The sequence below is a fragment of the Oryctolagus cuniculus genome, chromosome 10, assembly GCF_964237555.1.
Source record: "Oryctolagus cuniculus chromosome 10, mOryCun1.1, whole genome shotgun sequence".
Lineage (NCBI taxonomy): Eukaryota > Metazoa > Chordata > Mammalia > Lagomorpha > Leporidae > Oryctolagus > Oryctolagus cuniculus.
In genome coordinates this window covers 117,039,611-117,064,111 of record NC_091441.1, presented here as the reverse complement: position 1 = coordinate 117,064,111, position 24,501 = coordinate 117,039,611, and the positions used below count along the sequence as shown (strand labels likewise).

Sequence of the window (24,501 nt, the reverse complement as noted above, 5' to 3'; positions counted from 1 at the left end):
CAGCAAATTGGTTAATTTATCTCCAAATGGGACTTTTTTTAAAGGTTTTATTTATTTATTTGAGAAGCAGAGTTACAGACAGTGAGAGGGAGAGACAGAAAGGTCTTCCATCCATTGGTTCACTCCCAAAATGGCCGCAACAGCCAGAGCTGCACCAATCCAAAGCCAGGAGCCAGGTGCTTCTGGGTCTCCCATGTGGATGCAGGGGCCCAAGCACTTGGGCCATCTTTCACTGCTTTCCCAGGCCACAGCAGAGAGCTGGACTGGAAGAGGAGCAGCCAGGACTAGAACTGGCGCCCATATGGGATGCTGGCTCCTTAGGCAGAGGATCAACCTACTGCGCCATGGCACCGGTCCCAGATGAGATATTTTTTAAATCATTTATTTATTTGAAAGACAGAGATAGAATCATATGGTTCATTCCCTAATGCCTGCATGACTGGAGCTGGGACAGGCCGAAGCCAGTGGACCAGAACTCAGCGTGGGTCTCCCGTGTGGGTGGTAGGGCCTAACTACTTGAGTCAAATCATCTGCTGCCTCCTGAAGTGTGCATTAGCGGGAAGCTGGAATCAGGGGCACAGGCAGGACTCCCACCCATGGCTGGGTGTGGGAGGTGAGTGCTCCAGTGGTCTTTTTTTTTTTTTTTTTTTTTTTTTTTGACAGAGTGGACAGTGAGAGAGACAGAGAGAAAGGTCTTCCTTTGCCGTTGGTTCACCCTCCAATGGCCGCCGCAGCCGGCACGCTGTGGCCGGTGCGCCCGGCGCACCGCACTGATCCAATGGCAGGATCCAGGTACTTCTCCTGGTCTCCCATGGGGTGCAGAGCCCAAGCACTTGGGCCATCCTCCACTGCATTCCCTGGCCACAGCAGAGAGCTGGCCTGGAAGAGGGGCAACCGGGACAGAATCTGGCGCCTCGACTGGGACTAGAACCCGGTGTGCTGGCGCCGCAAGGCAGAGGATTAGCCTAGTGAGCCGCGGCGCCGGCCTCCAGTGGCCTCTTAACCACTGCACTGAACAGTCAGCCCCCGAACAATATAATTGAAAAATCAACTTGATAAAGAGTATCTAACACACATGCACACGCATGTGCACACACACGCACACACACACACCCCTACAGCTAACATCATACTTAGTGATCAAAGAGTAAATGCTTCCAGTCTGATTTTGGGAACAAGGCAAAGATGTCCATTCTCACAAACTTCATTCAATATTGTGTTACAGTAAGACAAGCAAGTAAATAAAAGGCACATAGCTTGGGAAAAGTTAATTAAATCATCTTTTAAATTATAGACAATATGGTCATCTACATTTTTAAGAAAATTCCCGGGAGCCAGCATTGTGAGTAGCAGATTAAGCCACCACCTGCAACGCTGGCATCCCATATTGAGCGCCAATTTGAGTCCTGGCTGCTCTACTTTTTTTTTTTTTTTTAAGATTTATTTATTTTATTTGAAAGGCAGAGTTATAAAGAGACAGAGGCAGAGAGAGAGAAGGGTCTTCCATCTGCTGGTTCACTCCCCAAATGGCCTCAACGGCCAGAGCTGGGCCAGTCCAAAGACAGGAACCAGGAACTTCTTCTGGGTCTCCCATGCAGGTGCAAGGTCGCAAGTCCTTGGGCCATCCTCTAGTGCTTTACCAGGCCATAGCAAAGAGGTGGATTGGTAGTGGAAGAGCCGGGACTCAAACCAGCGCCCATATGGGATGCTGGCACTGCAGGCAGTGGCTTTACCTGCTCTGCGACAATGCCAGCCCCGGCTGCTCTGCTTGTGATCCAGTGTCCTGGTAACGCACCTATGAGCACAGCAGATAATGACGCAGGTATCTGGGCCCCTGCCACCCATGTGGGAGACCCGGATAGAGTTCCTGCCTCCTGACGTCAGCCTGTCCCAGCCCCAGCTGTTGGAGCCATTCGAGGAGTGAACCTGTGGATGGAGACTCTGTCTCGCTCACTCTCTCTCGCTCACTCTCTCTTTGTGTGTGCATCTCATTCTCTACCACTCTGCTTTTCAAATAAGCAGATCTTTAAATGACTAAAAATTTAAAAATTCCCAAAGAATGTACAAAAAGTTGCTAACACTAAGCAGAAGCATAAGCGTACTCAGTGCATTACTGTGTGAGCTCACCCTTCCTGTTATCTGTAGCTTTTTCAGTATTCAGTATTAGAATTCAGACCTCCCTCTGTTTCCAGCTTGCTGAGAGTTATGTACTAAGGCTGACTTGTCTGAGTTTGTATCAGGAATAGTTAGTAGGCTTTATGTTTGCTCTTTAGCACCTGTGGAAGTGATTTTATTCCTTTTACTTTCTGTTAATGTGGTAAATTACACTGGCTGATTTGTGGCTAAATCAACGTCATGTTCTTTGATTTAACCCCAGTCTGCCATGATGCAGTACCCTTTTTGCATGTCACTGGATTCTGTTTCTAAAGATTGGTTTGGATTTTTGTACCTATACTCATGAGACTTTAACTTTTTGAAGGGGACTGCAATGTCTTTGTCAGATAAATACAGTATATCTTACTGGTCTCTTAAGATGGAAGCATAAGTTATGTGTTTACAAACTTTCTTTTTTTCTTTTTTTTTTTTTTTTTTTTTTTTTTTTTTTTTTTGACAGGCAGAGTGGACAGTGAGAGAGAGAGACAGAGAGAGAAAGGTCTTCCTTTGCCGTTGGTTCACCCTCCAATGGCCGCCGCTGCAGCCGGCGCACCGCGCTGATCCTGGCAGGAGCCAGGAGCCAGGTGCTTTTCCTGGTCTCCCATGGGGTGCAGGGCCCAAGCACCTGGGCCATCCTCCACTGCACTCCCTGGCCATAGCAGAGAGCTGGCCTGGAAGAGGGGCAACCGGGACAGAATCCGGCGCCCCAACCGGGACTAGAACCCGGTGTGCCGGCGCCGCAAGGTGGAGGATTAGCCTATTGAGCCACGGCGCCGGCTCAAACTTTCTTTTTTTCTAATATAAGCATGCAAAGCTATACATTTCCCTCTAATCGCCGCCTTGACTTTATCCCAGAAGTCTTGATACAATGCCATTTTTTAAAAGCTTATTTACCCAAGAGGCAGAGAGCAAAAGAGAGACAGAATGAGAGAATGTCCCCAACTGCAGATTCATTCCACAAACGCCCACAACAACCTGGGCTGGGCAGAGGTGAAGCTCGGAACTGGAAGCTCAATCCAGGTTTCCCGTGTGTGTCGGGAACCCAATTGTTTCAGCCATCATCACCGCCTCCCGGTCTCATTAACAGGGAACTGGAATTAGGAATTGGAATCCGGGGTTGAATCCTTAAACTGCAGTGTGAGATGCAAGCATCTTAGCCAGTGTCTTGCCCCAGTATGTCACACTTTATTTTATTTTCATTCAGTCCCAAAAGTATTTTATGTATTTAATTTATTTGAAAGAGGGAAACAGAGAGATTGACAGACAAGCATGAACCTCCCATCCACTGGTTCACTCCCCAGGTGCCTGGAGCTGCCAGGCTGGACCAGGCTGAAGCCATGGGAGCTGGGAACTCGATCCCGATTCCCCAGGGGTAGCAGGGGCCCAGCTGCCTCAGCCATCCCTGCCTCCTCTCAGGGTGCACATCGGCAAGAAGCAGAGCCAACCCCGGTCCTGTGGTACAGACTGCAGGCGTCCCAAGTAGCGTCTGAACCATGAGGGCAAACACCCACCCCTCTACATTTAATTCTGATCTTCATCATAGCAATTCAGCACACTCCATTCTGTGAGACAGGACAACAGAATTTTTTTTCCCACAGGCAGAGTGGACAGTGAGAGAGAGACAGAGAGAAAGGTCTTCCTTTGCCATTGGTTCACCCTCCAATGGCTGCCACGTCTGGCGCACTGTGGCCAGCGCACCACGCTGATCCGAAGGCAAGAGCCAGATGCTTTTCCTGGTCTCCCTTGGGGTGCAGGGCCCAAGTACTTGGGCCATCCTCCACTGCACTCCCTGGCCACAGCAGAGAGCTGGCCTGGAAGAGGGGCAACCGGGACAGAATCCGGCACCCCGACCGGGACTAGAACCTGGTGTGCCGGCACCGCTAGGCGGAGGATTAGCCTAGTGAGCCATGGTGCCGGCCAGGACAACAGAATTCAAAGTTAACAAAGCAATAGCATTTCAGTAGCTCTTCAAAATGAGGTACTTGTGTTGGATCTGTATACCAAAAATTAGAAAACACTGAGAAAGAAATGTTTTAAAAGATACTGTGTTCATGGCTAGGGAAACTCAACATAGCAAAGAAGTTAATTCTTTTTCAATTAGTTTACAGATTTAATGCAAGCCCAATTGAAAACTCAGTTGATATTTTTATAGACAGAGATCAGCTGGTTTTAAAATTTACATGGAAAGGCAATACAATGGCCAAAACAATATTTAAGAGAAGACAAAAGTGGTGGGATCACATTACCCAATTTAACGAAAATAAAGAGTGATTTTGGCCAAGGGTCAGACACTGGCCCCTTGGAAGAGAATGGAGAGGTTGGAAGTGGGACCCCCACCCTGCCCTCCACAAACACACACACACACACACAGCTAGTCAAGTTTTCAAAGGGACGACATTGGAGCCAGCCTGTGGCGTAGTAGGTTAAGCCTCTGTCTACAGCACTGGCAGTGTTAAAACTTGGGCCTGCATACACACACACACACTTTACTGCATGTAAATTTTATTTAAAAGTCTGTTCAAGTCACAGTGTATATAATTTTAGTTCTTTAAAGTACTTCGAGGGGTTTATGCTGTGGCGTAGCTTGGAATGTCCTCATTCCGTGTCACAGCTCTGCTCTGCTGCTGCTCCAGCTTCCTACTGATGTGCCTTAGCAGCAGGAGGCGGCCCAAGCACTTGTGTTCCTGACACCCATGTGGGAGGTTCCCGGCCCCTGGCTTCAGCCTGGCCCAGCCCTGGTAGCTGTGGGCATTTGGGGGGTGAGCTGGGAGATGGAGGATCTCTCTCTCTCTCTGTACCCCCCCATCCTCCACTTCTCTCTATGTCATTCTGGCTTTCAAGTAGGATTTACTTACTTATTCAAAAGACAGAGTGACGGAGAGGGAGACAGGATTTGAGAGAGATAAACTAGATTGGAAGTGGAGCAGCTGGGACTCAAACCGGCACACATATAGGCTGCCAGTGCAGCAGGTAATGGTTTAACCCGCGGTGCCACAGTGCTGGTCCCAAGAAGTCTTTATAAAACATAAGCTTATTAAGAGGCCAGCGTTTGGTATAGCAGTTCAGACACGGATTGGAATGTCTATCCCGTGTCAGAGTCTGTCTGTCGACACTCGGCTCTGTTCTCTCTTTTACTTTGCTGCTGGTGTGTGCCTTGAGAGGCGGCGGGTGATAGCTCCAGTAGTTGGGTTTCACCCCCATCATGGGAGACATGGATTACATTTCCAGCCGGGCCAAACCTGGTCAGTGCAAGCATTTGGGGAGTAAACCAGCAGATGAGAATTCTGTCTGTCTGTCGCTGTTTCCCTGCTTCTTGGTAACTTGCTGAGGCTTGTTTCGTGGCCCGGGAAACAGGCTATTTTGGTGATGTGCCCGGTGCACTTGGAAATAATGTGTATTCTTGTTTGCTGTGTTCTGTGAATGTCGGTTTGGTCCACCTGGAAAATAGTGTGATATAGCATTTCTGCAGTGTACTGATTTATTTTTGCCTGCTTATCCTGTCAGTTGTTGAGAGAAATGTGTTCAAATCCAGCCTATGATTGCGGATTTATCTCTTTTTCCTCTTAGCGTGATCACCTTTTCTTTGATAGATTTGAAATTATGTTATTGCGTACAGGCTTAGTGCTGTTTTGTATTCCTGTCAAACTGATTCCTGTGAAATGCCCTCTCCATTTTCTGTCTTATTTCTCATCTTAACAAGACCACACCAGCTTGCTCCTGGTTAGCCCTGCGTGATGTGTCTTTTCCTAGCCTGCTGTTTTCACCTGCCCAGTTTCTGCCTGTTTAGAATGTGTCTCTTGCACACAGTATGGAATTGAGGCTTTTGAGATTAATTTCCCTCTTCTGCCCCACCCCTGTCAGCACCACTTTCTGATTTCCATCACTGTGCATCAGCTGTGTGTCCCTTGGATTGCCTGCAAATGGGGCCCTACAGTAAGTCCGTGCTCACGCCTGCCTGCTTGCACTTAACGTAATAGGGTGTTCTTTGTTGTTGTGGTTTTTTTTGTTTTTGTTTGTTTGTTTGTTTGTTTGTTTGTTTTGACAGGCAGAGTGGATAGTGAGAGAGAGAGACAGAGAAAGGTCTTCCTTTTGCCGTTGGTTCACCCTCCAATGGCCGCCACGGCCGGTGCACTGCGGCCAGCGCACCGCGCTGATCTGATGGCAGGAGCCAGGTACTTATCCTGGTCTCCCATGGGGTGCAGGGCCCAAGCACCTGGGCCATCCTCCACTGCACTCCCGGGCCACAGCAGAGAGCTTGCCTGGAAGAGGGGCAACCGGGACAGAATCCGGTGCTGCGACCGGGACTAGAACCCGGTGTGCCGGCGCCACAGGCGGAGGATTAGCCTAGTGAGCCGGCGCCGGCCAGGGTGTTCTTTGATGTTGCCTAGTGTATCAGTAGTCATTCTTTGCCGTTATTAGGTTGTGCTGCACTGTGTGATTTTGTTTATTCATGCTCCTTTTTTTAGAGTTTTTTTTAGCTTAAGCAAAGATTTTATTTTTTAAAGATTTATTTATTTATTTGAAAGTCAGAGTTACACAGAAAGAGAAGGAGAGGCAGAGAGAGAGAGGAATTCCATCTGTTGGTTCACTCCCCAACCAGCCACAACGGTTGGAGCTGAGCTGATCCGAAGCCAGGAGCCAGGAGCTTCCTCCTGGTCTCCCATGGGGTGCAGGACCCAAGCACTTGGGCCATCCTCCACTGCACTCCCAGGCCACAGCAGAGAGCTGGCCTGGAAGTGGAGCAACTTGAGCTGGCCACCACATGGGATGCCGGTTCTGCAGGCGGTGGCTTTACCCACTACGCCACAACACCAGCCCCAAGAGGTTTTTATGTTTGTTTTTGTTTTTGTTTTTGTTTTTTTTTTTATTTTTTTTTTTGACAGGCAGAGTGGACAGTGAGAGAGAGAGACAGAGAGAAAGGTCTTCCTTTTGCCGTTGGTTCACCCTCCAATGGCCGCCGCGGCCGGCGCGCTGCGGCCGGCGCACCGCGCTGATCCGATGGCAGGAGCCAGGAGCCAGGTGCTTTTCCTGGTCTCCCATGGGGTGCAGGGCCCAAGCACCTGGGCCATCCTCCACTGCACTCCCTGGCCACAGCAGAGGGCTGGCCTGGAAGAGGGGCAACCGGGACAGAATCCGGCACCCCGACCGGGACTAGAACCCGGTGTGCCGGCGCCGCTAGGCGGAGGATTAGCCTAGTGAGCCGCGGCGCCGGCTGTTTTTGTTTTTTAAGATTTATTTTATTTTTATTTGAAAGGCAGAGTTACAAAGAGAGCGAGAGAAAGAGAGAGAGAGAGAGACAGGTTCACTTCCCAGATGCCCGCCACAGATGTGGCTGGGCCAGGCTGAAACCAGGAGCCAGGAACTTCTTCCGGGTCTCCACGTGGGTGCAGGGACCCAGGCATTTGGACCACATTCCGCTGCTTTTCCAGGGGCAGTAGCGTGGAGCTGGATCAGAAATGGAGCAGCTGGTACCCTAACCGGTGCCCATGTGATGGATGCCAGTGCTGCTGGTACCCTAACCGGTGTCCATGTGATGCCGGTGCTACAGGCAGTGGCTTAGCTGCTGTGCCGAGGACTGGCCCTGTCCATGCTCCCTGTGATGATGTTTGTTATTTCCCACGTGAGGTATTTCAGGAAAGCTGCCGTGAGTGTTTTTGAGTAAGTCTTCCTGTGGACATTTTCTTTCCTGGTCTTGGGGAGGCATAAGCTTAGTGTGTGGACTGCGCTCCACGCGCCCACACCTGCTGACGTTCCTCCAGCAGCCTGGAAGTACGCTACCTGCACATCCCTCGCAGGCCTTGGAGTGACCTTTTTTTTCTTATCCTTTTTTTTTTTTTTTTTTTTTTACAGGCAGAGTGGACAGTGAGAGAGAGAGACAGAGAGAAAGGTCTTCCTTTTGCCATTGGTTCACCCTCCAATGGCCGCCGCGGCAGGCGCGCTGCGGCCGGCTCACCGCGCTGATCTGATGGCAGGAGCCAGGAGCCAGGTGCTTTTCCCGGTCTTCCATGGGGTGCAGGGCCCAAGCATTTGGGCCATCCTCCACTGCACTCCCTGGCCACAGCAGAGGGCTGGCCTGGAAGAGGGGCAACCGGGACAGAATCCGGCACCCCGACCGGGACTAGAACCCGGTGTGCCGGTGCCGCTAGGCGGAGGATTAGCCTAGTGAGCTGCGGCGCCGGCCCTTTTTTCTTATCTTTTAACTATTCTAGTAAATGGAAATGGTATCTCACCATGGTTTTACTTTTCATTTTGATGTTTATTAAAAATACTAACAGGTGGACCAGTGCTGTGGCGTAACAGGTAAAGCCACTGTCTGCAGGGCCGGCATCCCATATGAGTGCCGGTTCCAGTCCCAGCTGCTCCCTTCTAGTCCCACTCCCTGCTAATGTGCCTGAGAAAGCAATGGAGGATGGCCCTAGTGCTTGGACCCCTGAAGCCATGTGGGAGACCCAGAAGAAGTTCCTGGCTCCTGGTTTTAGATCCACCCAGCTCCAGTCATTACAGCCATTTGGGGAGTGAACCAGCATAGGAGAGATCTCTGTCTCTCTCTGTATCTATGCCTTTAAAATAAAATAAATAACTCTTTTTTTTTTTTTTTTTTTTTTTTTTTTTGGCAGTCAGAGTTAGACGGTGAGAAAGAGAGAGACAGAAGAGAGAGACAGAGAGAAAGGTCTTCCTTTCATTGGTTCACCCCCCAAATGGCTGCTACGGCCATTGCGCTGTGCCGATCCAAAGCCAGGAGCCAGGTGCCTCCTCCCAGTCTCCCATGTGGGTGCAGGGCCCAAGCACTTGGGCCATCCTCCACTGCACTCCCGGGCCACAGCAGAGAGCTGGCCTGGAAGAGGAGCAACTGGGATAGAACCAGGCGCCCCAACCGGGACTAGAACCCGGAGTGCCAGCACTGCAGGCAGAGGATTGGCCAAGTGAGCCACAGCACCGGCCAATAAATAACTCTTTTAGAACAATAAAAATAAAGAATAAAAGTGCAAACAGGGCAGCCATTTGGGCTAGTGGTTGAGATTCCAGCTAGGGGGCCGGCACTGAGGCATACCAGGTACGCCTCCTCCAACAATGCTGGCAACGCAGTGGGCATCGTTGGAGACTTGGTTGTGCTCCACTTCCGGTCCAGCTCCCTGCTAATGCACCTGACAAGCAGCAGATGGCCCAAGTGCTTGGACCCTGTACCCATGCGGGAAACCCATAAGAAGCTGTTGACTCCAGGCTTTGGCCTGCCCAGCCCCAGCCATTGTGGCCATCTGGGGAGTAAACCAGCAGGCACAAGACCTCTCTCTTGATCTCTCCTCTGTGTGTAACTATGAATTTCAAATAAATAAAAAATAATTTAAAAAAAAAAGACATTCCAGTTAGGATGCCTGCATACCATACAGAGCACCTGAGTTTAAGTCCCGTATCTGCTCCGAATTCCTGCTCCCTCTGTGGACCTGGGTTCAAGTCCCAGCTCTGCTCCTGATTCTGATTCCCTGTGTGGACCTGGGTGAGGGACAGCAGTGGTGACTCAAGTAGGATTTCTTCCCCTACCTGGGAGATATGGATTGAATTCCCACGTCTAGGCTTTGGCCCCAGGATGTTTGTTGCTTGCCCTAGGTGGGTGAAGCAGCAGCAGATGGGAGCTATCTTGCTCTCCCTGTCTCTCTGATTCTCAAATAAATACATAGATTTTTGCTTTTAATTCTTTTTTTTTTTTTTTTTGACAGGCAGAGTGGACAGTGAGAGAGAAAGAAAGGTCTTCCTTTTCTGTTGGCTCACCACCCCCAACAGCCACTGCGGCCAGCGCACTGCAGCCAGCGCACCGTGCTGATCTGAAGCCAGGAGCCAGGTGCTTCTTCCTGGTCTCCCATGTGGGTGCAGGGCCCAAGCACTTGGGCCATCCTCCACTGTACTCCCTGGCCACAGCAGAGAGCTGGACTGGAAGAGGGGCAACCGGGACAGAATCCGGTGCCCCGACCGGGACTAGAACCCGGGGTGCGGGCGTCACAGGCGGAGGATTAGCCTAGTGAGCCGAGGCACTGGCCATGCTTTTAATTCTTGAAAAGTGTTAAGAAACTTTTGGGGCCGGCATTCTGGCTTAGCGGGTAAAGCCACCACCTGTGATACCAGCATCCCATAAGGGCATCAGTTCAAGTCCCAGATGCCCCAGTTCTTATCAAGCTCTCTGCTGTGGACTGGGAAAGCAATGGAAGATGGCCCAAGTGCTTGAGCCCCTGCACCCATGTGGGAGACCCAGAAGAAGCAGCTCCTGGCTCCTGACTCCTGATTGGCTCAGCTCTGTCCATTGCAGCCATTTGGGGAGTGAACCAGCAGATGGAAGATCAATCTCTCTCTCTCTCTCTCTCTCTCTCTGCCTCTGCCTCTCTGTAACTCTGCCTTTCAAATAAATGAATCAATTTTTCTTTTCTTTTCACATATATTGGCCATTCTTATATTCTCTTTTTTTGTGATCTGTCCTCCAGTTGTTTGCCCATTCTGCTTGGGTTGTTCATTGTTTAGGTGTTGATTTGTAGAAATGCTTTATATTTGTGGGTACCTCAAAAAGTTTGTAGGAAAATAGAGTTATGTTTGTTTTAATGAAAAATATTTGAAATCATATATACTGGGGTCTTCAAAAAGTTCATGGAATATGTGTATTATGAAAGAATATATGAATATCAATTCTTTTACACTACAGGACTTGAGGTACTTTTTGAAGATAGTTTTTGTAGTCAGATATATGAGTTGCAAATATTTTTTCCAGTCTATAGCTTGTCTGTTCATGTAATGACGTAGTATTAGAGAGACAGAGACAGATAAACAGACACAGAGAGAGCACTCTCACCCACAGTACGACTCCCTAAATACCCTGAGTGGTTGGGACCAGAACCAAAGCCAAGAACCAGGAACTGAGTCTAAGTCTCCCATGTGGGTGGCAGAGTGGTTGGGGGCAGAGCCGTTACCTGCTGCCTCCCAGGATCTGTAGGAACAGGAAACTGGGGTCAGAGGCAGAGCCCTGTGTTGAACCGGCGCTCTGATGGGGTACAGGAGTGCTAATGTGTGTGTGTGAACTAGGCCAATGCCTGCACCTGTACACCAGGCGCTCTGATGGGGTACAGGAGTGCTAACGTGTGTGTGTGAACTAGGCCAGTGCCTGCGCCTATACTGGTGTATTTAGATGAGCAAAAACTGAGTCCAGCTCCCCCAGTTTTCTTTATAGTTAGTGGTTTCTATGTTCTGCCCAAGAGGTCATTGCTTACCTCAAGTCGTTATATATTCTATGTGTTCATCCAGAACTCTCTTATATGGGCTGTGTGTTTAGCTGTGTGGTCAACTTAAATGAAATTTTGTATATAGAGTGAAATAAGGTTTGAGATTCTGTTTTCTTATAGATGACATTTGTTTAAAAAGACTTTCTTTGCCTGTTCATTTAACTTGGCTTCCGTTCAAAAATTAGTCATCTCAGGGCCTGTCGCTCCCCCTCTTCACAGAGGAACGACACTAAACCCTGCGCTGTTCTTTTGTCTGCTCGGCCCTTCCCAGGTTTGCTGCTGGTCCTTCCCGGGTTGGCTGCCGATCCTTCCACCTCCGTGGAAGGGCGGCTCCCCCTGCCACATTCCCCACTTCCGCGGGGGAGTGGCACACCGCCGGCCGGCTCTCTCGGGGGCTGCTCAGATGTTATCCGGATGTTCCTGGTGCATGTTGTCTCTCTCCTCCTTTATAGTCCTATTCCGCCAATCCCAACTCTGCTACCCACATGCCGAGCACGCTGCTCTCCTCCAATCAGGAGCAGCTCCTGCAGTTTATTGGTCGAACTGGAGGCAGCTGTGTAGAAGTTGTTTACTCCTCTCCCAGTGCCATATTGTGGGAGAGCAGATGCATAGAATAAGTCTTAATTCCAGTAACTTAGTCTAGTCCGAGTTGCTCCCCACAAGGGCCAGTGCTGTGGTACAGCGAATTAAGCTGCTGCCTGTGACCCTGGCATCCCACATGAGCACCGGGTCAAGTCCTGGCTGTTTGACTTCTGATCCAGCTCCCTGCTAACGAACCTGGGAAGGCAGCAGAAGGTGGCCCAAGTTCTTGGGCCTCTGCCATCCATGTGGGAAACCTGGATGGAGTTCCAGGCTCCTGGCTTCAGCCTGGCCCAGCCCTAATGGCCACAGCCTTTTGGAGAGTACACCAGCAGATGGAATATCTATCTTTCCTTGGTTTCTGCTTTCTTACCTTCGTTTCATTCATTAATTACTTTGTATGTTCCTCCATTATTTATTAACTTTTTAAAAATTATTTTATTTATTTGACAGAGTTAGTGATAGAGAGACAGACAGAAAAGTCTTCCTTCCATTGGTTCACTCCCCAAATGGCCGGTACAGCCAAAGCTACGCCGGTCCGAAGCCAGGAGCCAGGTGCTTCTTCTGGGTCTCCCATATGGATGCAGGGCTCAGGCACCTGGGCCATCCTCCGCTGCACTCCCGGGCCACAGCAGAGAGCTGGACTGAAGAGGGGTAACCGGGACAGAATCCGGCGCTCCAACCGGGACTAGAACCCGGTGTGCCGGCGCCGCAGGTGGAGGATTAGTCGTGTGAGCCGCGGTGCTGGCCTCAATGTGGTTTTTATTTGCATTTCCATATTGGGTAGTGATCCTGAGCATTGATTATGCATCTGTTGCCATTTTTATCTTTGAAAAATTCCTGTGCATGTATTTGCCCATTTCTCTCTCTTTTTTTTTTTTCTTAAAGATGTATTTATTTATTTGAAAGGCAGAGTTATAGAGAGGCAGAGGCAGAGGCAGAGAGAGAAAATTCTTCCATCTGCTGGTTCACTCCCCAAATTGCCACATCCATGGCTGGGCCAGACTGAAGCCAGGAGCCTGGAGCTCAATCCGTGTCTCCCATGTGGGTTCAGGGGCCCAAGTATTTTGGCATTGGCAAGGTGCCTTGGCAGGGAGCCGGGTCGGAAGTGGAGAAGCAGGATTCCAGCTAGCACTCAGGCTGGACGCTGGCAGTGCAGGCGTGTCATGGCCGGGCCAGTCCCAGTGTTCTGTCTTTTCTTTTCTTTTTTTTTTTTTAATTTTTTATTTCATTTATTTATTTATTTATTGACAGGTAGAGTTATAAATAGTGAGAGAGAGAGAGAGAGAGAGAGAAAGGTCTTCCTTCCATTGGTTCACCCCCCAAATGGCTGCCACGGCCGGCACTGCGCCAATCCAAAGCCAGGAGCCAGGTGCTTCCTCCCAGTCTCCCACGCGGGTGCAGGGCCCAAGGACCTGGGCCATCCTCCACTGCCTTCCTGGGCCGCAGCAGAGAGCTGGACTGGAAGAGGAGCAACCGGGACAGAATCTGGTACCCCATCCAGGACTAGAACCCGGGGTACCAGCGCCACAGGCGGAGGATTAGCCAAGTGAGCCACGGAGCTGGCCCCTGTAATTTTCATCATTAGGGATCTCTCACATCGTTGCTTAAACTTGTCCAAAGGTATTTAAAATTTTTGCGCTATTGTAAATGGGGCTGATCTTATACGTTCTTTTTCAGCCAGAACATGGTGGTTATATAAGGATGCTATTGATTTTTGTGTGTTGAATTTATATCCTGTAACTTTGTTGAATTCTCTTATCAGTCCTTTTGTTTCCCTTATATAAAGGATCAAGTCATCTGTAAACACAGATAATTTGACTTCTTCCTTTCCAATTTGTATCCCTTTGATTTATTTTTCTTGCCTAATGGTTTGGCTAAAACTTTTAGAATTGTGTTGAATAGTAGTGGCGGAAGTGGACATCCTTGTCTGCTCCCGGAACCTAGCAGAACTGCCTCCAGCTTTTCCCTGTTCAGTATGCTGCAGCCCAGGGGTCTGTCACGTGTTGCCTTTATTATGTGAAGGTATGTGCCTTCTGTACCCAGTTGTTTTAAGGTTTCTATTATGAAAGGATATTGTATTTTATCAGATGGTTTCTCTTCATCTATTGAGATAATCATTTGGTTTTCATCTTTTATTTTGTTGGTGTGATGTATCACATTTATTGATTTGTGTGTCCATCCCTGCAAGTCCGGGATAAATCCCACTTGGTCTGAGTGGATGATCTTTTTGATGTGTTGTTGGATGCAATTGGCTAGTATTTTATTGAGTTTTTTTTTTTAAGATTTATTTATTTATTTGAAAGTTGGATTTACACAGAGAGAGAAGGAGAGACAGAGAGAGAAGGTCTTGCATCCGCTGATTCACTCCTCAAATGGCCACAACGGCCCGAGCTGCACTGATCCTAAGCCAGGAGCCAGGAGCTTCTTGCAGGTCTCTTACATGGGTGCAGGGGCCTAAGGACTTGAGCCATCTTCCACTGCTTTCCCAGGCTATAGCAGAGAGCTGGATTGGAAGTGGAGCAGCCGGGACTCGAACCAGTGCCCATATGGGAAGCCAGCACTGCAGACAGTGGCTTTACCCACTATGCCACAGCACTGGCCCCTGTTTAGTGTTTTTGCATCTGTGTTCATCAGGGATGTTTGACTATAGTTGTCTTTTTTTGTTGTGTCTTTATCTGATTTTGGAGTTAAGGTAATGCTGGCCTCATAGAATGAATTTGGAAGGCTTCTCTACATTTCAGTTGTTCTAAATAATTTAAGAACAACTTAGTTCTTAGAAGTTTTATAAAATTCATCAGTGAAGCCATTGGTCCTAGGTTTTTCTTTCTTGGGAGATTATTACTGATTCAATGTTAGCCTTGGTTATTGATCTGTTCTGGTTTTCTATGTCTTTGTGCCTTGATTTTATTTTATTTATTTTTTTGACAGGTAGAGTGGACAGTGAGAGAGAGAGACAGAGAGAAAGGTCTTCTTTTGCCATTGGTTCACCCTCCAATGGCCTCCACGGCTGGCACGCTGCGGCCGGCGCACCACGCTGATCCGATGGCAGGAGCCAGGTACTTACCCTGGTCTCCCATGGGGTGCAGGGTCCAAGCACTTGGGCCATCCTCCACTGCACTCCCTGGCCACAGCAGAGAGCTGGCCTGGAAGAGGGGCAACCGGGACAGAATCCGGCGCCCCGACCAGGACTAGAACCCGGTGTGCCAGCGCCGCAAGGCGGAAGATTAGCCTAGTGAGCTGTGGCGCCGGCCTGTGCCTTGATTTTATTGTTATATGTGTCCAGAAATCTGGCCTCTCATGTTCTTAATGCTACTTTTGTTGCATATTTTACTGTATGTTACACATCCCAGGAGGTACTTTTATTGCTGCTGTGGTAAACAGCCTGTGTTTGTTTCTCTGTCCACACAGGTGCCCCCTTTCCGTGCCCTGCCTGCCCTCCTGGAGTCCTGGAGGAGTCCCAGGATCACTCTCTGTCGCTGGGGGAGCTCCCTGGAATGAAGAGGGCTGGCAATTAATTCTCTGGTTGCTTTTGTCAAAAAGCATATTTATTTTGTCTTCATTTTTAAAACAACTTTCACTGGACTATCATTCATACACCAAACACTTCCCCCGTTTTAAGTATATAACTTGGTGGTGTTTAATGTGTATGCAAAATCTTGCAACACAACCTTTGCACCTTTTTTAAGTTTTTTTTTTTTAAGATTTTATTTATTTATTTGAGAGGTAGCATTACAGACAGTGAGAGGGAGAGACAGAAAGAAAGGTCTTCCATCTGCTGGTTCACTCCCCAAATGGCCGGAACGGCTGGAGCTGTGCCAATCTGAAGCCAGGAGCTTCTTCTGGTTCTCCCATGTGGGTGCAGGGGCCATCTTCCACTGCTTCCCCAGGCCATAGCAGAGAAGTGGATTGGAAGAGGAGCAGCCAGGACTCGAACCAGTGCCCATGTGGGACGCCGGCACCGCAGGAGGAGAATTAACTTGCACCACAGCGCTGGCCCCTGGACCTCTTTTGTTACCCCAAAAAGATAGCTTCCCTAGCTGCCACCTTTCATTGCTGGCATCCGCTGCCTTGCCGTCCTCGGCACTCACTCATCTCCGGCTGACCTGGTGGATTTGCTCTTCTGGTCGTTTGCTGGTAAGGGGATCGCACAATACATCGTCTTCCGTGCCTGGCTTCTTGCACTTAGCATAAGGTGTTCTGGGTTCCTCAATGTCATGTTATATGTCAACACTTCATCTCCTTTCCATAGAGTTCTGTTTTTATTGAAGTATAATGTCTTTGTGTTCAAGTGAACAAATCTTCGCTGTATCCACTGATCTTTTCTTGTGCATTTCATGTGTAACGGCCATGGTAGTCAAGTCAGGACATTTCCAGTGCTCTGAGGTTCCCTTCTCCCCTTTCCTAACTCATGATCCCCCCCACAGAAAAATTCCTGTTCTGACCCTTATCACCATACATTGTTTTATGGTTTGTTTGTTTTAGATTTATTTATGTATTTGACAGAGTCACAGAGAGAAAGAGAAAGAAGTCTTCCATTTGCTTGTCCACCCCCAGGTACCTGCAATGGCTACAGCTGGTCCAGGCTGAAGCCAGGAACCTGGAACTCATCTGGGTCTCTCACATAGGTGTCAGAGGCCTAAGCAGCTGAGCCATCCTCTGCCGCCTTCCCAAGGGCTTTAGCAGGGAGCTGGATCAGAAGCGGAGCAGCCGGTGCTCGAACCTGGTGCTCTGATACGGGATGCCAGTGTCCCAGGCTACAGCCTAACCTGGTGCACCAGAACACAGCCCCAGTTTATCTTTTATTAATAGCTTTTATTGAGAAATAGCTCATGCAATATACAAATCATCTTTCTAGAGTAGACAATTCAGAGGTTTTTAGTATTGTCAGAGTTGTACAACCATAAACACAGCTAATTTTAAATGTCTTCATTGCACCTCCAACCCCCAAAAGTCACACTGTCATGTCCGCTGCATTCCGTTGGTTACATGGGCCGAGCCTGGTGCGAGGTGGGAGGGCACCGTCCAAGCATGTGAATTCTGAGAAGTATGAGGAACAAAGCGGTGGTAATTCCTGGGAACTGTCACTTGCTGCTACACAGTCTGCATAGAGCCAGCCCAGTTATGCATGTCCCTCCCATATGCAAAACAGACTGTGCCCCTCTGACTAAGGCCCCCAGGAGTCTCATCACAACATCAGCTCGAAGTCCATAATCTCATCACCATCCGTGGGTGTCTGCCCCTTACTTGCAGCTCCTTTTCATCTGAAGACCCAAAGATCTGTGAACGAGAGACAAGGATCTGCCTCACCACACCACGCCCATAACCACAGCACACAACGAGTGGCTACTATACACACTCCTGTGCCAAAACGGGGCAAAAGCAGTGGTGGGCACTGTGGCTGCTTCATTTCCGATCCAGGTTTCTGCTGATCCACCAGGAAGGCAACAAATGATTCTTCAAGTAGCTGGATTCCTGCCACCCATGTGGGAGACTCAGATGGAGTCGCTGGCTCCTGGGCTTTTACCTGGCCCAGCCTTGCCTATTGTGGACATTTGGAACCAGCAGATGAAGATCTCTCTCTCTCTCTCTCTTTCTGTGTGTGTGTCTGTGTGTCTGTCCGTCACTCTGCCTTTCAGCTAACTAAATTAATTAAGGAGTTTGCAGGACTTCTGAAGCCGGGCGAGGCCTGCGTTAGCTCCTAAGTGAGACTCGACCTGGGGATAGCCCTGCAGCTGAGTGGTTTCTCGCCTGTACTCCAGCCGGGAGAAAGCTGGGCGGCCACACAGACAGCTCTTGTTCTGCACTGGCTCAATCTTCCAGCGCACGCTGGCCGTTTCTGCCACAACGGTTCTCTCTGGTCACTCCTTCTGAGCTTCCAGCCAGGAGACCGAAGCCTCAGCCACACAATCTTCCCGGTAAATCCTCCTCCGACTTGGGCTTCTCCGAGTCCGGGACAGCACCCTCCGAGCCGTGAAGAAACTGTTGTTGGGGTGACTTCTCACTGTCTGCCCTGGATCTTTCTAAGCTCTTAGTAAAGGTTCGTTTTCCAATCACACTCATGGTTTCAGTTATAGACTCACTTTTTCCTTGGGCTAGATACCTTGGGCTAGATCTTCCCACGAGACATTTCTCTGTTGGAAAATCGCCTGCCCGGGGCCAGCATTGTGACACAGAGGGCTAAGCTTCCACCCACAGCACCAACAGTTTAAGTGAGCTCCGGCTGCTCCACTTCCAATCCGGCTTCCTGCTAATGCACCTGGGAAAGCAGCAGAAGACGGCCCACATTCCTGCATCCCTGCCGCCCACGTGGGTGACCACATAGGAATTCCAGGCTTCCAGCCCCAGCTTTTGCAGGCATTGGGAGAGTGAAAGGAAAAGTCTCTCTCTGTCACTCTGCCTTTCAAATAAATACATAATTTTTTAAATTCACTTGCCATATGGAGGAGCTTGGAATTTTTAAACCAATCCATCCCAGCTCCCTCTCTCAGTCCTTCCTTGAGCTTACCTCTCTCCACCCCATTTCATTTCATTTATTTATTTATTTAGATTTATTTCCTTATTTGAAAGGCAAAGTGACAGGCAGAGGCAGAGAGAGAGAGAGAGAGAGGACTTCCATCTGCTGGTTCACTCCCCAGATGGCCACATTGAGCGGAACTGGGCCTATCCAAAGCCAGGATTCTCTTCCGGGTCTCCCACATGGGTGCAGGGGCCCAAACACTTGGGCCATTCTGCACTGCTTTCCCATGCCATAGCAGAAAGCTGGATGGGAAGTGGAGCAGCTGAAACTTGAACCAGAGCCGACATGGGATACTGGCACTGCAGGCGGCAGCTTTACTCGCTACGCCACAGCACTGGCCCCTGCCCCATTTCATTTTTTTTTTTTAATATTTATCCATTTATTTGAAAGGCAGAGTTACACAGAGAGAAGGAGAGGCAGAGAGAGAGAGAGAGGTCTTTCATCTACTGGTTCACTCTCCAGTTGGTCATGATGGCTGGAGCTACACTGATCTGAAGCCAGGAACCAGGAGCTTCTTCCAGGTCTCCCACATGGGTGCAGGGGCCCAAGGACTTGGGCCATTGTCTACTGCTTTTCCAGGCCACAGCAGAGAGCTGGATCAGAAGTAAAGTAGCCGGGACTCAAACCGGCGCCCATATGAGCAGGCTTTACCTGCTATGCCACAGCGCCGGCCCGTCCCATTTCATTTTCAGTAGAAGAAGAAGCCAGGTGGCTTCCTGGAGAACCCGGCCCTCCTAGTCCAGTGTTTTCTATCCCACACGACAGCAGGCAGCAATGCTGTTCAGCACTCTGCCTCACTTAGGATAGGTTTCATTCCTGCCACTTTCTTTTTGTTGTTGTTTTTTGTTTTTAGAAATCCTTTTTTTTTTAAGATGTATTTTTTTTATTTGAAAGAGTTACAGAAAGAGGTAGAGCCAGAGTGAGAGAGGTCTTCCATCCCCTGGTTCACTCCCCAAATGGCAACAGTGGCCGGAGTTGAGCCAATTTGAAGCCAGGAGCCAGGAGCTTCTTCCGGGTCTCCCACGTGGGTGCAGGGGCCCACGCACTTGGGCCATCCTCCACTGCTTTCCCAGGCCACAGCAGAGAGCTGGATCAGAAGTGGAGAAGCCACAACTTGAATTGGCGCGTAGATGGGATTCCGGCACTGCGGACGGAAGCTCTACCTGCTACGCCGCAGCGCTGGGCCCTGCCTGAGTGTTAAGTTTCTGTGGGGTGGTACTGTGGTAGTACATCGCATATGGGCACCGGCTCTGGCTTCAGATCAGCCAGCTCCGGCCGCGGCGGCCATCTGGGGAGTGAACCCGCAGATGGAAGACCTCTCTCTGTGTCTCCCTCTCTCTGTAGCTCTGCCTCTGAAGTAAGTAAGTACATTAAAAAAAAGAAGTTTCTATGGATGCCATTGTCCTACTTCGGGTGCCAAAATATATTACCTGTTGGCCGGCACCGCGGCTCACTAGGCTAATCCTCCTCCTTTCGGCGCCAGCACCCCGGGTTCTAGTCCCGGTTGGGGCACCAGATTCTGTCCCGGTGCCCCTCTTCCAGTCCAGCTCTCTGCTGTGGCCCGGGAGTGCAGTGGAGGATGGCCCAAGTGCTTGGGCCCTGCAGCCGCATGGGAGACCAGGAGAAGCACCTGGCTCCTGCCTTTGGATCAGCGTGGTGCGCCGGCCGCAGCGGCCATTTGGGGGGTGAACCAATGGAAAAAGGAAGACCTTTCTCTCTGTCTCTGTCTCTCTCTCTCTCTCACTGTGTATCTCTGCCTGTCAAAAATATATATATTACCTGTTTATCTATAAAATATTATCCAAAATTTAATAGCTTACACAAAAATGAACTTTTGTTGTAAATAGTATTTATATATCTGGATGGAAGATAAATGCGCTTTTGGAGGCTTGCTGTGCTTTTTTAATGAGTCTCGTGGGTGGGCACTCTTTTTTTGTTTTAGGGTTTATTTCTTTGTTTATTTGACAGGCAGAATAACTGAGAGAGAGAGCTCGACCATCCGCTGTTTCACTCTCCACATCACTGCGACAGCTAGGGCTGGGCCAGGCTGAAGTCAGGAGCCAGGAACTCCATCTGATCTCCCACATGGGTGCCGGGCCTGTATACATGAGCCGTCTCGCGCTGCGTTCCCTAGCACATTAGCATGGAGCTGGGCTAGCGGAGGAAGGACTGGAACCTGCTCTCTGGCACAGGGTGCTGTGCTGTGTGCTGTGCCACGCCAGCCCCTGGAGGCGGCTTTCAGGTGTGCTGCCGCCACCTGGAAACCACGCCCACCGTAAGTCCCAGGTGTGCAGCAGGGCTCCAGGTGCGGCCCCGCAGTACACACAGCCGCTGACGTCTGCCTGTTCCCAGGTTCTGTGCTAGGCCTGCCCGAATCTCGCCCGTGAATTCTGTCACAAAGCTCTCCAGACCTTTCAGGACGACTTCTGGGGCTCCTTCTCCGAGGCTCTCTTCTCTCAGAAGTGGCCCCTGCATCCCAGCCATTGATGGCTGCAGGTTCCAGCCTGTGGTCTGCCGGGGAAGACGCCCACCCTGCATGCTTAGGTTCCAGCCCAGTAAAAGGGCTCCCAGGGAAAGAGCCGGGGTGAGGGTGGCACCCACGCTGTGGGCTTCGCCTCTGGAATCCCCGCCTGTCTGAGCTGCTGTCGACACCGCAGTCATTTCACGCACTGCTTGGCTTTTGCTCCACAAGAAATCAGCCTGTTTCCCACCCCGCTCGCTCATTAATGCACTCCATAAAGGCATGCTTCTCTATTAATCTCACTTCCCACTCCTTGGGGTAGTTTCGGGGATCATTTCCTCATTAAATGACTTGCAAACTTGTGTCACGTGGACTGTTGCTGGGAGAACCAACACCTTAGGACTTGTTGCTGGAAGTGCTTCCCCATGGATGTGCTCCTGGTGGGGGAGGAGTGTGTGCTGTGGAGTTAGGAGGCAGGAAGTACCCGCTCCTGATGGCAGGGGAGTGGAGGCAGCCCCTGGCGGCTGCCGCATCTCGTCTCACCGCCCTGCTGTCAGCCGTGATGAGTCCCCAGCTGGTAGCTCCAGGACTTGGAAGAATCAGGGGCCACTGCAGTGGTGAGACTTGTGAGGGTAGTGCTCTGGCCATGATTCACCTCCACAGAAGTGTGAGGAAACAGCAGGTTCAAGTCAGCGAGGTTCTCAGTTGTGTAGAACTCTCTAGAAGGCCCTATGGTTGTGTTGAAAGAGAGCCTCATTGGCCGGTGCCGCGGCTCACTAGGCTAATCCTCTGCCTATGGCACCAGCACCCCGAGTTCTAGTCTCGGTTGGGGCACCGGATTCTGTCCCGGTTGCTCCTCTTCCAGTCCAGCTCTCTGCTGTGGCCCAGGAAGGCAGTGGAGGATGGCCCAAGTCCTTGGGCCCTGCACCCGCATGGGAGACCAGGAGGAAGCACCTGGCTCCTGGCTTCGGATTGGCACAGTGGGCCAACCATAGCGGCCATTTGGGGGGTGAACCAATGGAAAAGGAAGACCTTTCTCTCTCTGTCTCACTGTCCACTCTGCCTGTCAAAAAGAAAGAAAGAAAGAAAGAAAGAAAGAAAGAAAGAAAGAAAGAAAGAAAGAAAGAAAGAAAGAAAGAAAGAAAGAAAGAAAGAGAAAGAGAGAAAGAGAGAGGAGGAGAGAGAGAGAAAGAGAGAGAGGAAGAGAGAGAGAAAGAAAGAAAAAATAAAGAAAGAGAGAAAGAAAGAGAGGAAAAGAAAGAAAAAAAGAAAAAGAAAAAGAAAGAAAGAGAGAGAGAAACCCTCATCTCTGTAGCCAGAGGGCAGCTGGCACTCAAGACCAGGCCCAGGGTTTGATTGTTAGGGTGGGGGAGTCACGAGGAAGCTAAATTCATGTCTCCAGCGGGCAAAGGTAGGACCTGGACACCCCAGATGCACACCTTGGGTAGGTGCACCAGGGAATCCTGGATCTCAGATTCCCTGGGCCCCTCTAGGCCTGCGGCAGCTGCCTCCTGCTCGCCATGAGAGAGCAGCTTCCACTGAGCCCATGGAAGGTCTTGACCCCTGTGTGACCGTCCCCCAGTGTCTGCCTCTCCTCAGGACTTCTCAGCCAGAACTCCTGGGCTCAGGGCTCAGTGCGGGGAACGATTATTCTCCAGAGCTCCAGGAGCCGCCTGGTGTGGGCCAGCAGGGACAGGAGAAGCTGACCGCCGAGGGCTCCTGAGGGCGGAGTGGAACCAGGCCCCAAGGCTGTGAGCCACGCAGGAGTGAGCGAGTCAGCAGGGCCTTGGCTTCCAGACCGCGGTGCCTGCGCCATCCCCAGAATCTGCTGGGAGGACTCTTTCTTAATTTTTTTTGAAAGATTATTTATCCACTTGAAAGGCAGCATTACAGAGAGAGAGGTTGTCCATCCGCTGGTTCACTCCCCAGATGGCCACGGTGGCCTGGACAGGTCAGGGAGCCAGGAGCTTCACTGGGTCTCTCACGTGGGAGCAGAGGCCCAAGCACTGGGCCACCTTCCTCTGCATTCCCAGAGGAATGAGCAGGGAGCTGGACTGGAAGCGGAACAGCCGGGACTCCAGCTGGCACCATGTGGGATGCCATCACCACAGGTGACTTTTCCCACCCCAGCACACTGCTGGCCCCCGGAATGACTCTTGAAAGCTTGAGACCCCAGGGGACTCCCGGAAATGCGGTAGCCCTGCCAGACCGCCCTAGCAGGCTGCTGGAGAGCTCGGCAGTGCACCATAAACAGCCGCGTTCAAGGTGGGGGGCAGGTAATCTGCACAGCTGCTGCTGGTCGGGGCACGTGGAGTTCAGAGCCAACACAGCCCAGTTCCCCACCCCACTTTCTGCTTTGTAACTTTGGACAAGTGACTCAAATCATCTGAATTTCTACTTCCACACCTGTAAAATTACTGCACTAGGCCTCATTCTAAAAGCTGAGAAGATACACTCGTCGCTCCCCCTCTTCACGGAGGAACGACACTAAACCCTGCCTAGGCTTCATATCCGAGTCACGGCACCATTATGTCACTCCCCGTCTTCGTGGAGGAGCGACACAGGACCCTGTGCTGTTCTTTTGTCTGCTCGGCCCTCCCCGGGTTTGCTGCTGGTTCTTCCCGGGTTGGCTACCGTCCCTCCACCTCCGTGGAAGGGCGGTTCCCCCTGCCACATTCCCCACTTCCGCGGGGGAGCGGCACACCTCCGGCCGGCTCTCTCGGGGGCTGCACAGGTGTTCCCCTTAGATGTTCCTGGTGCATGTTGTCTCTCTCCTCCTTTATAGTCCTCTTCCACCAATTCCAACTCTGCTACCCACACGCCGAGTACGCTGCTCTCCTCCAATCAGGAGCAAGTCCTACTGTTTATTGGTTGAACTGGAGGCAGCTGTGTAGAAGCTGTTTCCTCCTCTCCCAGCGCCATAGTGTGGGAGAGCAGATGCATAGAATAAGTCTTAATTCCAGTAACTTAGTCTAGTCCGAGTTGCTCCCAGTTGCTCCCCACAACACTAAGATAAAAAATGCAAAGCTCTCGGCCTGTGGTGGATCCTGAACAAAGATGTTAGTCTGTGGCATTTTGTTTTCTTTTCCTTTCTTTTCTAAGATTTATTTATTTATTTGAAAGGCAGAGTTACAGAGAGGCAGAAAGAGAGAGAGAGAGAGAGAGAGAGAGAGAGAGAGAGAGAGAGAGAGAGAGGGAGAGGCAGGCTTCCATTCACTGGTTCACTCCCCAGGTCTCCCACATGTGTGCAGGGGCCCAAGGACTTGCGCCATCTTCCACTGCTTTCCCAGGCCACAGCAGAGAGCGGATCGGAAGTAGAGCAGCCAGGACTCGAACCAGTGCCCACGTGGGATGCTGGCAATGCAGGCGGCGGCTTTACCTGCTATACCATGAGCTGCCCTCCCTTTTTATGATTTATTTATTTTGAACGAGCAGTAGAGAGGGGGGAGAGACAGAAGGAGAGAGAGAGATTCTCCATCCACTGGTTCACTCCCCAGATGGCCAGCACTGAGCCATGCCAAAGCCAG

At 50.5% G+C, this 24,501-nt stretch overlaps 1 long non-coding RNA gene across 1 annotated transcript; it reads left to right on the top strand.

The window, feature by feature from the left end:
- Window positions 1-14,756: 14,756 nt before the first annotated feature.
- On the top strand, window positions 14,757-21,336 carry LOC127487223 (uncharacterized). Its single transcript, XR_007913827.2, has 2 exons — window positions 14,757-18,033; window positions 20,482-21,336. It is a non-coding gene; the product is annotated as an uncharacterized lncRNA (long non-coding RNA).
- Window positions 21,337-24,501: the final 3,165 nt, after the last annotated feature.